The sequence below is a fragment of the Pararge aegeria genome, chromosome 7 (genome assembly GCF_905163445.1).
Source record: "Pararge aegeria chromosome 7, ilParAegt1.1, whole genome shotgun sequence".
NCBI classification, from domain to species: domain Eukaryota; kingdom Metazoa; phylum Arthropoda; class Insecta; order Lepidoptera; family Nymphalidae; genus Pararge; species Pararge aegeria.
In genome coordinates, this window is record NC_053186.1 from 6,214,684 (window position 1) to 6,230,282 (window position 15,599).

Consider the following 15,599-nt stretch of genomic DNA (forward strand, 5'->3'; position numbering starts at 1 on the left):
AAGTAAATTTATTTTTATTTCTTAAAGCATTTCCTACAGGATTTTAGCAAAGATACTGAAATTAACAGATTTAGATTGATTTCAAATACCCAAAGCCTTTTAAATATCTAGTCTTAGTTAAAAAGAAACAAATTGTTTAAATAATGTAAAAATATTAAACATGAAATCCTTAGTTTTTATAAACAGACAATAGGAATCTTTAGATTTGCTACTGCAATAATATATAGTGCGTTACAATTAGTCGTTAAATATTTATACTAAATAGTTATTAGGATCTATTAAGACACAATAAAAGGCCGATTTTTCAACCACCAAATAATATTTCACCTAGGAGTAAAATTTATAACTGGCTGTTTTTACTTAAGAAATCTGCCAAAATTATTCTTTAGGCAGGACCTAAGAACAATGTAGGGCAGGAAACATGGTTTGTAAATGCCAGCGACATTGTCTAGATCGCAATGTTCTCTGATTGACTGATAAAAGACCCTCTATCCTTGCTACATTCGCACTTTGAGCAAAAGTGCCAATAACAACATTCTTATACTTCTGCTTTTAGAATACCTATCACAAGTTGTGATCGAAGAGACGCCTTCAAAATCAGCTCTGAGGTTAATAATTATTATGAATGTAAATAAACACTTTTGGTCTATTCAGTTATGACAATAGAGTAAATGCATAAAAAGCTAATTTCAATTGATGTTTATGCATGCCCACTTCAAGACAATATTTGGTCTTTTGTCTTCTATAGAGTATAGACTAAATTCATGTATGCATTATATGATATAAGAGTACGGACCCAACTGAGCAAACTTCATTCGAAATTCAGCAATAGCTACATGGATTTGCGTCCACATATTCGATTTCAATTGAATAAACCTAAAAATATTGCGATGAAAATCTTCTGTGGGCTAGAGTATCCTACACAATGTAATCCCAGTAAAACAAGTCCCAAGGACTTCCACTCCACGATTCTGAGCCACAACAGACTTTAAACTAAACTAAACTTTTATGTTTAAAGAACCGGTTCTAATGTATGACGGCAATCAATTTGCCAACTTTAATTTAGACACAGTAGTTCTGGATAATGAGGTTCTTTTATTAACGACTGCAGTTTTTGCGGACAGGGATGGTACTTCTCTTTATTTCAGTTTGATTCATTAGTGATTTAAAAATAAGCCCAAAATGAAATCCTTAAACATTTAATGATGTTTCTTTGATCAAGAAGGATTTACTACTTTTCATGGCTGTAATTTTAGTTTTGTGTTATATTATTCTTCTCTTGCTTTTTTGGCTTTTAGGACAAATCAGCATTTTGTAGTTTGCCAATGTCACTTGTGTTAGAGGATCCACAAAGGGATCATTTAAAAATAAATATATTTTTATATACAGGGCTGAATAAAATAAATGAATGCTCTCGGCCTGTAGTTGTTTACATTAAAACTAACAAATTTTTTTCTTCTACGACTATTTCCAACTCTATAGTTTGTGAAATATTCAATATTTTAAATAGATAGAAAAAACTAATACATTATATAATACTGATCCCGATACACGCGGCGAGCGGTCTCGGCGTTATAAACACTTAGCTCTAATATTTACACTCGTTTCACAACTCCACTCCCAGGCACCTCTTCGCTCGCCATCCTCGCGGCGCCGGGGTCGGCGGTCGAGGCGAACGCTAGTATCTCATTATTTTGGCACAATTTTTCCGTTAACCATCTCGCTGGAATTCAATGACGCTGTTTTTATAACTTAATTGTGAACTACGCGACATCTCACGAGCAGTTAGATTAAGACTCAGACTACTGGTACTACATAGGAAGGTATTATGCTTTTGTTGTTGTTGTTGTTCCAACTCTATAGTTTGTGAAATATTCAATATTCATTATTTTAAATACATAATCTACGTTTTACTGCTCTGTAAATAAACTCGACAACAGCGCGCGAACCATAACTTTTATGACATGTAGGTATTCGATTTCACGGTGTAATGTCACTTTACAGATACATCATGACTTTTTTTGTTGAAATAAATTAATACTAAATTTTGAAAAATCGTAGATTAAAAGTTATTAGTTGTAATGAAAACAACTACATGCCGAGAACTTTCTGGATTTTTTTATTCAACCCTGTTGAATAATATATTTATTTATCAAAATAAATATATTATTTTATATATTAATAATAATAGGAACGTTAAGGCCGAGAGCTTTCTGGTATTTTTTTTATGCAGCCTGTATACCATACAGGCTAACTTAAATCCCTGTTGAAATAATCCATTTTTATATTTAATACTTGCTGCCATCTGATTAAACTTTGGTTTGGGCTCGTGGTTTGTTTAATATGTGGTGTTCATGGTCTGATGCGTTATACCAATAAAAATATGTTCATGATTTTAAAAGTGTCGTGTTTTTGAAATTACTTGTACTACTCGTAACTTAACTTCTAAAGCGGCGAGTCGGTGATTCTTGTTTTACGAGAATTAAGAGTGAAAATTAAAGGCCGCGTCAAGGGCAGATACATGACTGAGAAGAAAGATATAACATAGAGAAACTGAGAAAGAGAGCAGAAATCAAAACAACACGCGTGCATGCGCAATAGCGCATTTAAACTCAGGCTATACACCTACCGTGTAGGCCTTTAGATATTATATAAGAAGTTAGATCAATGTATTCATTAAAAATACAGTGATTAATTTTTATGGTTTAATTTTAATTTTCACTTACGATATCATTAGTTAGCTTACCTCAATTTTCACAAATTTAAGCTATATTTTTTTAATTAAATAGGTATATAGTTAGTTACTTAGTTTTATGTTTATTGTCTCCATAATTAATACGAACTGATGCAGGCCAAATATAGTGTAATATTAATATGATATGTAAGAAATGTAATTTATGCCTTAGATTATAAGGACATACGTAGGTATATAAAAAAAAAACAAAGTAGATTAATTGATAATTTACAATACAAAAATATGTAAAAAGTTATTCCTAAACGGTAGTAGTCCTATTATGTAATTAGTATAAAAATATTTATGCGTTTTTTTTTTTAATAATAAGTTGTCGACATCTTAAGTCAGTATTATAATGTAGTTTTTAGTATGCTCGATTAAATTTTTTTTCTTATTTTCCTACTAAACTAACTATCAGTAGGCACGGTTTGACCTAATTCTGGTACCGATGTAGCAAGATTTGATGTGATTTTGTATCCTCATTGGTGCCGATGACAACCATGTTTATGGGTAAATAATAAATCTTATAACATCGACATGTTGTCGGCTTGTGCATTTAGCTTGCACAAGTATCTATCTTCTCTACCTTTTTTTTTTACACTTTATAAAACAAAGTCCCCCTCCGCGTTTGTCTATCGGTATGGGCGCGAAAAACTGAAATTTTACCGAACGGATTTTATACGGTATTTTACTAATAGGCAACGTGACTCATGAGAATGATTTTAGTGTATACTTATAAAAGATTTCTCTAAAAGTTTTCTGAAATATAACTGGTTGGGAACCAGTTCTTTTTCAACCAGAACTGGTTGTGAGCTATGGATCGCAGAATTAAGAACATTAAGAACCCTAAATGAAATATTTCATCACAAACTTTTTCCCATTTTCCCATGTTATGGTAAACGTTTAGAACATTAAAGGTAAAATAATTATTGTCAACTGATAAATGGCATGAAGTGACTGTTAGAGAAAAACTACTAAGACGCGTGGTTTTTGATGCTTTAGTCTTTTTTGTATGTTCTTAATTCTGAGTCATGGATGTAAGAAACTATCATACAAAGTATCCCTATCTCTAACAGAATAATAAGATCTATCTACGCATTACCAGCGATAACTCGAAGTAGTTGAAGGTAAGCTTATTTTTATTACTGTAAATAGAAAATATATTTACTGATAAATGGCGGTTACTGCTACACTATGATTGTAAAAAATAGATTATAACCTTAAGAATTTGTATTGTAAAGTTCTCCTAACGTAAAATAACTATCAACACATAATTTACAACGATAAAAAAATAATGTAAACATGTAAAATATAAGTATGTTCCGATGTTGTTGTTTTACTTAGTAACCTTTATTTACTACCTAATATAGGTCCTACTTACTTATGGTGAAAAATTTTCTTCGTATGACCCACTGTATCACATCTCTCGCCCTATCCTCGAGATCGTAGCTTTAAAAGCCTCAAAAATTGGGATATGAAAGACAGAATAGTTTTTAAAACCTTAACAAAGGCTAGGTTAATCGGTGGGACCGCGGGCCATTGATCATTATTTAAAATACATAAGTTTAAAAGCATCCTTTGCCCGTCTCCGAAATACCAGCTATACAATATACCAAATCATCATGACCGGTGCAGCTGTTTTAATAATTTAGTACTGTTTAGTAGTTGGTAACAAACGGAACGCGCTGTCTGCCTACGAAACCAAGTGTATTTGTGATCCTTTCTAATGACAACTGAGTCGATTCTCGTAGTTAATATTCTTGTGCATACCTATTCCACGACGCAAGGGCCAACCCCAGCACCAATTTCGAAATACCGGACTAGCACTCCAAGCCGAAGATAATGACAGAAAAAAGATTGGGTAGCACAATAACGGTACATTGTGCGTATCAGATATAATCACGGTATGAGAAGCCTTTATAAACCTATTCTTTAATGGCGCAGTTCATAAATACTTTATAATATTCAGTTCAGTTTCGGTATCGGTCTATGGATCTAGTTATCCTATGTCTGTACACATGTACAGACCATGAGGTTAGTCGTAAGTATTTATCAGTGTGTGCGGTAATAGCTGCTGTGCCTCGGAAAGCAGGTTAAACCGTCGGCCCCGGTATGTCACACTAACTAAAATGATAATAATAAGATCGACCAAGCCGGCCTGAAATGGTAAGGTGGGTCTATGCTCTCAAAACCTCTTTCCTATAAAAGAGGAGGCCTGTACCCACCAGTAGGACGTTAATGGGACGTTAAGGTCGTGTGATGATCATAATATGATAACAATCGGTTAAGCCCACCAAGCCGCATTGAAGCAGCTTGGTAGGTCTCTGGTCGCAAACCATCTCTCCTGTGAGAGAGCAGACTTTTGCCCAGCAGGATATTATAAGGCTCAGGAAAATGATGATGACCAGTTATACGCAAACGATTGTCGCACGTAACCGCTAGTTAGAAATAAAGCGCGTCAAGTACAGTACAACGTTAAATATCAAGATGGCAGGAAATCCAGCGGCAAGCGATCGTTTACAAGGGAAAATTAAGGGGAAGAAGCCACCGATATGTAGGGTGACTATTCTTTTTTCAGTTTTTATGTATCACATCTAATACAACACCTATTAGCCACTTTCCACTCATCTCAACCACTGCAGTTTGTTTGCTTGTTGTTGTCTCACAGAGATCGCTTTTGTGCGATTAGGCCGCATATAATTGTACATTATTGTTTTATTAAATGTTGTAGATATGTATTTACTGGTGTACAGTACTTACCTACCTTATACTTTATTTCTTTCGTTCTTACATCTTTAGATTGAATGTGAAGCTAGTGCACCCAAAATTAATGTCCGTCATTATTTAACCTTATATATATACCTACCCTAAGTTTCACTTTCCAACTTTAAATTTTTGTATGGTATGTTCCCGTACAAAAATGTATAAGTCCTATGGTAAATTTATGAGTGACAAGCGTGTTATTATAGCGATAGTTAGTTGTACACTAATGAATGTATATATGGAAAGTAGGTTAGTGATGATGATGCAAATTGTACGGCTTTAAAAATTATTTGCACTCATGCAAAAGATATAAGAGCTATGACTTAAGACATTGTCCTATCGACCTTTGAACGAATGGTATGCACACCAGTCTGATAAAAACAAATATGTACGTACAAGTTGGGATGCCTTTTGATTCTCACTCTACTTGGTGTGGCTAGTGTGCCTCTCAACATTAACTAAGACGAAAGTGTGTGAAAGGTAAAAGTCACGCAGGTCGTAAAAGTATACGAAATCCAAAAGAAGTAGTTGTTGAAGGCAAGGACATTACTTTGGTGAAGATGGAAGCATGCTGTTGCAGTTGTCCCAAAAATCCTTAGAAGGCTGTCCCCAATTTTCCCCAAGTCGTAGTCACCACGCATATTCGCGGGGGTATAAATTACGTAGGAAAAACTCCGCCGTTAGCATTCGCGGCGCGTCCGCGAGTGGGACGGGCGATCCGACCTCTCCGTCAGTATCTTGTTACTTGATGTGCTGTATTCATAGAACCGTTAATATGTTTAACTCTTCTTCATCTTTTGTCCAAAACAGCAATCTTTTGAAGGTTCTACTCCACTTCTCTTTATTTCACTATTGTCATCGATCAGTTAAGCGATTGCGAGAATCCTAGGTGGTGTAAGAATCCTTACATTAATTATCAGAACTAATATACATTTTTTGAAATGATCGCGCAGTAAGTACTTAGTAGTCATTTAAGATTATTAGAAGAGCATATTTCAATTTTGTGAAAGACGTAGAAGAAGACCAAGGAAGAGATATAATAAATACATTCAGTATTGTGTGAAAAAGAATATGCGAGTAAAAGAAGTAGAGATTGAGATGACGGGTAAATAGAAGTGAGTAGAAGGGGAACACATATTTTGCCGTCTTCACTTAGCGAGGGACAATGTGAAAAAAGAGTTAGTCTTTCTTTCAAGCAGCAGTTTTTGCATTTAGGTAGATGGAAATTATATATTTAAAACAAAATATCTGAAGAAACCTCCCTATAGATATAGGATATTTTGACTAACTTCTCACCATATAAGTTTTTAAACTGCCTTAGGAAAGCACTACATACCAACATAAACACTAGATACCAGTGTACACCGAAGAAAGCAAGAAGCAGTTTTTCTATACTACCAATCGTATACAAATTCAAGTGTTTAGAGATCGACACCAAGGCGCCATAGAGGATGCTTCAGCGGTATGCTTCAGCGGTATGCTTCAGCGGTATGCTTCACGTCGAGGTAACGGCAACTGTCAGCAGTATGCTTGCGGTCGCGAAGGCATGCTACGACATGCTCAGGGACACCAAAGCATGGTGAAGGTACGCTCTGGAATCCACTCGATCATGATGGTATACTGCAAGCGTTACTATTGGCAAGCGTATGCTAGTTGGCAGCGTATGCCGCGGCAAAGTCGCCTGCCGCGCCGGCCTATCGTTTCTGGTGAGTGCTGGCTCTCGGCCAACCAGGGGACGTCTCGGCAACAGCCGAATTAGGTATCTAATAAGTCGCTGACATCAACAGTGCGTGCTGAATGGTCACAAAACATACTTCCCTGCTGCCTTGGTAGACGGCCTTAGATTCAATTAACAAAGAGTACTTTTTTACCTACCAAAGCAGGATCTTCAAGTTTTGTCGGTCCATCCGTCCGTCCAAACACCCCGCGAAGCAACTAAACAATTTTTATCCACAAAACATAGAATTACACTCACGAAAACCCAAAGACAATGATCTCAGACTATAGATACCGGCGCGGGGCGGCGCCCGTCGTGATTGATGCCCTTTGTTTAAACAACTCGCAGCGCGTTCCGTTGCGATCCGCTCAAGAATCAACACACAGACGGACACAGCGATCCCGAAATATTGATAGAGTCGATTTGAATTACGATTTCTTTTAACATTTGCCAAGATTCACAACAAATCGTTTCTTTTTTGTCGTCTATAGAAGGAACCTTACAATTTGTTGCTATTATTTTTGACTTTCAAATAGTACTTACTTCGGCGTTAAACCCCTTGTTGATTTTCAAAGTTTTAAAAAACTATTAGTTCAAGTCCAGTGTTGAGTTATTGGCATAAAAGGGAAGTTAAATTTTTGGGAAAGGTTATTTAAGTATATAATTTAAAGATATAAATTAATATTAAGCGGTAAGGCCGCTTCTTGTATTCTTCATCTTTCTTCATGTTAGTGTTTTTTTTGTATATGTTTATGATGTGGTATAGAAATATAAAGTTAAATTAATTAATTTTGTAATTTTCGTTTTTTTTCACTTTTTTTATTATAGGTCTTAAACAAAGCCATTGTATGTGTACTTATATCATTACAATCCTCTACACGTTTGCCAATGCTATTGGGTACCCTCAGTGGCGTGCACTGGGTTTCCTACCAGGGTATGCATTCAGTAGTAAAATATAATTGCATAAAATAGAAAAAACCCCTTTCTATACGAGCTATATTTCAATTTTAGGGTATGCAGTGCTTTTGTGTATGTATGAAATGCACGCCACTACCCTACCCTATAGTCAAAGTCAAAAATTATTATTCAAATAGACCCATAGATTGCACTTTTGATGCGTACATTATGTGAAAATGGCAGTGAGATCAGTGACGTGCATTTCATACATGCACAAAAGCACTGCATAGCCAAATTATTTTATATAGTTCGTACTGGAGGGGAATATTTTTATTTTACGCTATATATCTGCTTATAGGTCCGAAGACCCTGTGCACGCCACTGAGTGAGATGATGGTTAAAACCTCATTCGTAAACATAAAAAATTACTCAAGCTACGAAAAAACTGACAACAAAAAGAACCTGCTGGTTTTTTTTCGTTATCACCACCTCACATTGTTATTTTAAAGTTATTAGAAGAGCAATCTGGTGAGATCAAGATCACTCTGCGTGCGTTTAGCCAGAACTTATTGCGGCACAATGCCGTGTGCTCCAATTGAAACTTTGAAGTGTACTACTTTAATAAACTGTTTAAAATATATCCATTTTATCCTCTACTTGCAACTAATAAAAAAAGAAAAAAGTAAAAGTTAACGCGGGAAGGGAAACAACATGGCGGCGCTTTCGTTACAAAATCAAATATCAAATATTGATATTCCCGATTCTGTATTCTGTTTGAGGTGTTCGAGATACTATTTGCAATTTCGCGTTTCGATGTCCCTGTTCATTGTTATTCTTGTGAATAAACTATTTGCATATAAAATTGACACCTCGTACCGACCAATATGGCGGTTTAGCTATGAGTTATTTTGTTATCTGTATACCTACCTAGTTAATACATAAATAATCCATTGACATTACATAATTATATTTATCATGGATTTGATTATCTAAGAAATGGCTTCAAAATCAACTATAAAAATATAAAGTTACCAAAATAGGGGCACCTACTTTTTCTACCTAATGTACACATTAAATTATTTCCAAAAAACCTGGCCAAAAATGTGTCGGTGAAGACAAATATTTTACTTTGAATTTCCTAGTTACTTGAAAGTTGGTCAAAAACTATCCTTTTACAAAACATGGTTTAAAAAGATAATTTTAATACTAGGTATAAAAATGATATCTAGGTAAATTTTTATCACTGTAGGTATAGTCTAGTCCATTAAAAAAAAAACCGGAAAATAACTACTTACCATAGAGCACACATGATACTCAGTGAGTAGATAAATTCAAATGTGTATCATTCCAATAAAACATTTTTATTTTATTCCATTCAAGTAAAAATCTTTGACGAAGGTGACTTTCGTATCCATCCGCCGCGCTGCTTAAAAATACAGTCTGTCCCGAATTACAAAAACAACCAAAAAAAAGAGAAGCTAAAACAAACAAAGCGAACAATTTAAAAAGAATAAAGATGTAATTTAAAAAAGGAACGCTCACGTCCGGACTAACAGCGCAGAAGGCGGGAAGACGGCGCCCGTTGATTGGTGCAAATTGAATTTGGAAGCGGGAAGGGGGGTATTGTCGTGTTGGCGATCGCTGGCTGATTGCTCGTTTGTGGTGCGACGGGCTTTATGTGGATACGACCAATATTATTTTAAATAGCCGCCCAATATTCTATTGTTTTTCAAATTTATGCGTATGACCACGGACAGTCCGTGGTTCATGCGCAACGTAGATCTCCACCGAGACCTCGATCTTCCCACCATAGCCCAGTACATGAAAACATTATCAAAGACCTACTTTGAAAATGCAGTCCGACACCCCAACCCCCTAGTGGTCGAGGCGTCCACTTATACCCCCGTCCCCGACGTCGAACCAAAGCGGCGACGTCCGTAGCATGTCCTTGACGACCCTGACGACAAAATAACTACCGACAACGTGTCCCAACAACACACACACACGCAACATACACAGCGTCTTCGCCGGCGAAGACGAGGGCCGCGATTTCTGACGTCATCCGGACGTGGATCCTTACCACGGTCACGGGGGACTCGTTCGGACTAAACAATGATTAGTCCAAAAGTCCACCAACAGTCAGATTAACGTCGAACCGAGCCGAGGTCCGAGTCCTCGCAGGAGGCACCCTCGGGTCGACGTCTCCCATACTCCCCCCGATGTCGTCGAGCCCTGGGGCTCTTCTCATGGCGAGCTTTCGCGCTCGCCCCACTCCCCCGGTGACGCCGTAGCAACCCCTTAGGTGGTTATCGGCAAGTGTCCTTCCGAAAAAGCAAAAAAGCCAATATTCTATTGTTTTTCGGAATTTATTACATTAAATAACTAAGTAGGTATAACAATAAATTTCATTTCAATTTCCTCCACAGAATTACCAAGGCTACCGACATAGCTCAAAACTGGGCGAGGTATATCGGTATAACAATCCTTACAAATAAATCTGTGCACGAGGCACATAATTCAGAACATACAGACACGATGTACCTACACGACTAATATTGAATCATCAAAAACCACTCCACTTAGTTATAGTGTTCCTCGAACAGGCGGTTAGTTATTTTATTCCATTTAGCACTTGACAGTAATTATTTTACCTTTAATGTTCTAAATGTTTACCATAAAATGGGGAAATGGGAAAAGGTTTCTGAGAGAGCAACATTCCGCGAGTGAGGTAAGACGTGCCCGGTGCATTTTCACTGTTTTTGGCACAATGAACTGCTTGAAAACTGCTGCATGAGGGTTCTGTGTGTTCTCACTTCTGTGGCACGAGGTTACCTAATTACATTTACAGCGAAATGTGTAAGCTACGTTGCGGCCCGTCGCGTCGTTGCTGCGTGTGAATTCGATTGGCTAATTATAAGAGTTACCCTGTACCGGCTCCGAGTACTAACATTTTAAAAGTTAGTCAATTACTCATTAACTTGTTAAGGCTATTAAGACTACTTAACTGTGGGAGTTTTCTTTTTAACTTATATATACTACTATTTTCAACTGTACCAGCAGCACTTGCGTGTTCCTTAATTGCACAATGAATCGTGTTTAAACCGTAACCAATTGTACATGGGCAGCCAATTCAGTGTGTTAATATTAAGTATAGGCCAGAGAGAGAATGATTCTCAATTCAATTATTTTCTACGACTTTTATTCAAATTTAAATTTGAAATTCGTTTATTTCAAGTAGCGCTAGTTTATAAGCCGTTTTCAAACGTCAAGTCGGTCTGTTTGTAGTATCTCTACCGGTTTAGAAGGCAGATTACTGAGAGGAGCCTGCAAGAAACTCAGCACTCCGCTTTATGTGTGCCAACAAGCACTAGATACTGCGCCAGTTTCATGTAAGTGTTTCTCATAAAGTTGGTATATCCATGTTATGATACAGGCCAGTGTTGCCAGTGTGACGAGGCGAGCAACACCGCATTGTGCGCGACAATCACCGTACAACGACAGACAAAGACAAAATTATACCGCAACACAAACACACATACTTTATGTACTCACATTACATAGATCTTTAGGTAGCGTGGGTTGGTACATATAACAACATATTGAAACAATTTTTGAAACTTATACCGATACTTAGTTTTCTTTTTCAACTATTAGTTAGTTTCAACTTCACTGTAATTTTACCAAGTGGTAAGTAATAATGCAGTCTAATATGGTGTTGCAGATTCTGTTGTAGGCACCTACACAAACTTTAAACTAAACTTAAATTTACTGGCGTGAAAATTGCGATGGACTTTACAAAAACCATTTTTATTACTCCAGAAGAAGAGTTACATTATAGAATAAGTATTGGATTTCTATTTAGATTTGCACTTCAAGATTGTGGCGATTTTACTTCAATAAATAATATGGATCTACCGTAATGTCAGTGATCAAAAAGTGTTAAAAGCCTACCATGTTCAAGCAGAACATTCTAACGAAGTCTTATTACTGCACTTTCACCCGTGTAGAAAAAAGTAGCCTAGGTTGCCTAGCCTAGGTTGCCTAGGCTACTTTTTATTTGGGAAATAAAAACTACGCCAGTAACTATGCCAGATTGTTAAAATATCGTCAAAGTAGAACTGGCCAGCAAAATTCATATAGCTAGAACAGAGAGGCCCATCTTCCATCGCCGTCTGCCCGAACGTCCGTCCGACCGTCCGGTCCGTCCGTTTATCTGTCAGCGGTCTGTATTTTATAGAACGTAAGAGTCAGAGATTTGAAATTCTAACAAAATAAGTACGTATTTCTATTGCCACTTTAGAAACATATTTTCTATTATCTAATTTATTTTTTGTGATGATTAACCTTAACAAAATTTAACACATAGTACCTATATTTTATTTCATCCCGAAACTAAACATCTAAGGAAACCTTACCGCAAATTTACGTTAAACTTAAACTTTTTCCATCGAAAAAGTTGTACTTAACCTACACTAGGTATATCACTTTTTTATGATCAAGATTATACTAAGTTTTTAATTCTTCTTCTTCTACTTATATCATGATAGTTTTGTTTAATAAAACCCAAAACCTCATTTTTTGAATACTCAAGCATCTTAAAAGAAGCAAAGAATAGATAATCAAAGCCAGAGGAAGGCAAAATTGTAATTCCAGAATTAAATCACCACTAACGCCACCTATTAGCAATTCTCATGAATTCAACATGAATACCCGCCTAACAGATGGCGCTGCGCGGAATTTATTGCCCAGTTTATTGTTACGACCACTTTGCCCGATTTTCGCAGGCACTTACCTAAATTACAGCAATTTCTTTGTTACTCGGTCTTTGGGCGATTAATATATTATTCAATGGACACGAGAAAGCTATATAATCTTATGGCAAACTATGAATTACTGCCATACATTTTGGCCTGATGAAGTGATCTTCGTAGTCTGTAATAAATATGCTGTAAAAATAGTAGAGGTACCGAATTAAAAACGATCATCTGTTTTGTTGATGATGAGTTTTCTTCACCAAAATTTAGTATGTATCGCAAATTAAAAATGTATCGCTAGTTTATGGGCTAAAAAATTCCTGGCCAGGTTAAAATTATTTAAAAGTTGAAAAGGAACTTTTGATTTAATGTTAACGAATAAACACTAATCGAAAGTAGGATGCCTACAGAAAATGCAGACATTCCTAGCCAACGTTTTTATTTTTTTTCCTGGCGTAACTATTGGGTTGGTTTGGCGTAACTACGTAAACCTGTAAAAGGTATTTTCACTTTCTTGTTAATTAGATGAAACCTAAATATAACAAAATATGCGCCATTTCATAGCGAACACGAGGTTTTAAGCTTTTCTGCAAAAAAATTGGTTTGAATGTCGGTTGTCTAATTTAAAAATCGAATGAATGTAGGTACTATTTGTTCAAACAATAGTGAAGGAGAGCGGAACACTATTAATTTTGAGCAGTAAACTTAAAAAAATTACAATAAATATATAAATATCGACACAGAGTTCACTTCAACAAAATCCATTCAGATCACATTTATGTACATTTTGTATTTTTGATAGTGAAATCTTTTGTAGTAAAAATCACTATTTAAAAAGTTACCAGTAAGTAAGATTAAATCAGATTCGGGATTCGCCCAAATAGTTAATTTACGGTGAACAGCCATTTGGTCTCTGTAACTGCGATATATGTTAGCTGAATTGCTTTTTTATGTAAACGAATCGCATTTTGTGATCGTGAAAGTGCCTATGTACTGTGTAGATACAAAGAGCTATTTGTGGGGGTACGTTTTCTGAAGTATTTATCTAGAGTTGTTATAACCGCATTTCAAAATTCGGCACTGAAAATGTTGTAACTACAATCTAGTTTCAAATTTAATTAAAAACTAAACTAATATTATAGAGCTGAAGAGTTTGCTTTAGTTGAACACGCTAATCTCAGGAAACCTGGTTCTAATTGATTTTTTTTTGTTGGATTTATTGAGGAAGCCTATAGCCTATAATATGTCATAGCGCTATAAACAATAGGAGGGAAGCATCAATGAAACCCAAGAATAGTACGAGCCGGCTCTTTGTTTGCTATGGTAATTTTTCTGTTATTCCATTTTTTATAAACTATCCATTGTCTTATGATCACCATAAGCTTCATCTACGGAGCCGCTATTGTTAGAGCTTAAAGCTCCAAAGTATATATAGACCTGCACAACCTTTTGAAGGCTACGATGACACGCACAATAATCTTTTACACCCTCTGCGTTAGAGGTTGAAAGTTTTGCCTTGAAAACTAACAACTCTATGATAATCCTTTAGAATTTAATCTGTATAATGTTTTCGATTCGGAACTTGACTTGTGGCTGGATGTTTTTACATTCACCATTCTGTTTGCAACGGGTTTCAAACGAAAACAAACTTTAGCTCCCATTGATAAAGGTATTTAAGCTGCATTTACAACTTTGTAAATCAGTTTTCTCAAATATTGTAATTTGGCGTCCCGAATCCCAGCCAAAGCGGGAGAAAATCGGCTATTTGGATTACTTTCCCGCCTTATCTGTATTGATTTTCAAATTTGCAAATAACCTATCGTTGTTTGTTTGTATGGGTACCTATCATTTGAATTATTATTTTCATTCAAAATGCAAACCGTTCTTTAAGCATACATTTAAAATATCACTCTTTAAAGCGGTTTTGGTACTCATGTTGCATTTAAATTGTTATGCAATAACCTCACTATCGATTTTATTGTAATGAAATATTGATATCCAATTTATAGCTTCTCATAAAACGCATTAATAGCTCATAAGTGCGGAACATAACTATGGTTTATGGCAACATTTAATAGTGATTGACGATTAATGATCACCATTTTAATTTGATATGGATGTATAGTGTTTCATATAAAGTTGCAAAATATTAAAAAATAATCCATAAATCTAAATTTTATGTGAACAATAATTTAAGATTGAAATATTTACAAATAACCAAAGCTTTTTTTTAGATCATCTTTAAATTAAGTGCTGCCATCTTACAACAATTAGTGTTAAAACTATATGACGTGCTGTTCAAGTCTGGGGCACTGCGTAGCCCACACTACGTACCAGAGATGGCGCTAGTCACAAATTAACAAAATACTTCCAAAGATTTAAAACCACATGAATTTAATTCAGATAAGAAAAATGAATAAGTAAAATTGCAATCGTGTTGGCAAAATTAGAAAAATAGCTTTCACCACTCTGACAAAATAGCTCAAAAATAGGTCGGAATTATTTTATGATTAAATGATTAGAATGCTTTTGACTAACATTTAATTTTATAAAGCAGCCCCTCGTGTAGTCATTGATGCAAACCTAAGAACCATTGAAACCTTAGAAAATTAATTGAACCAACGTCAAGTTTGAAGACATGGCTTTACGGTGATATACCTTTGCCTTTTCCCTAAGGGAATGAATAAAGAAAAAAACGAATCAATGTCAAAGGCCTATAAAAGCCAAATTATGG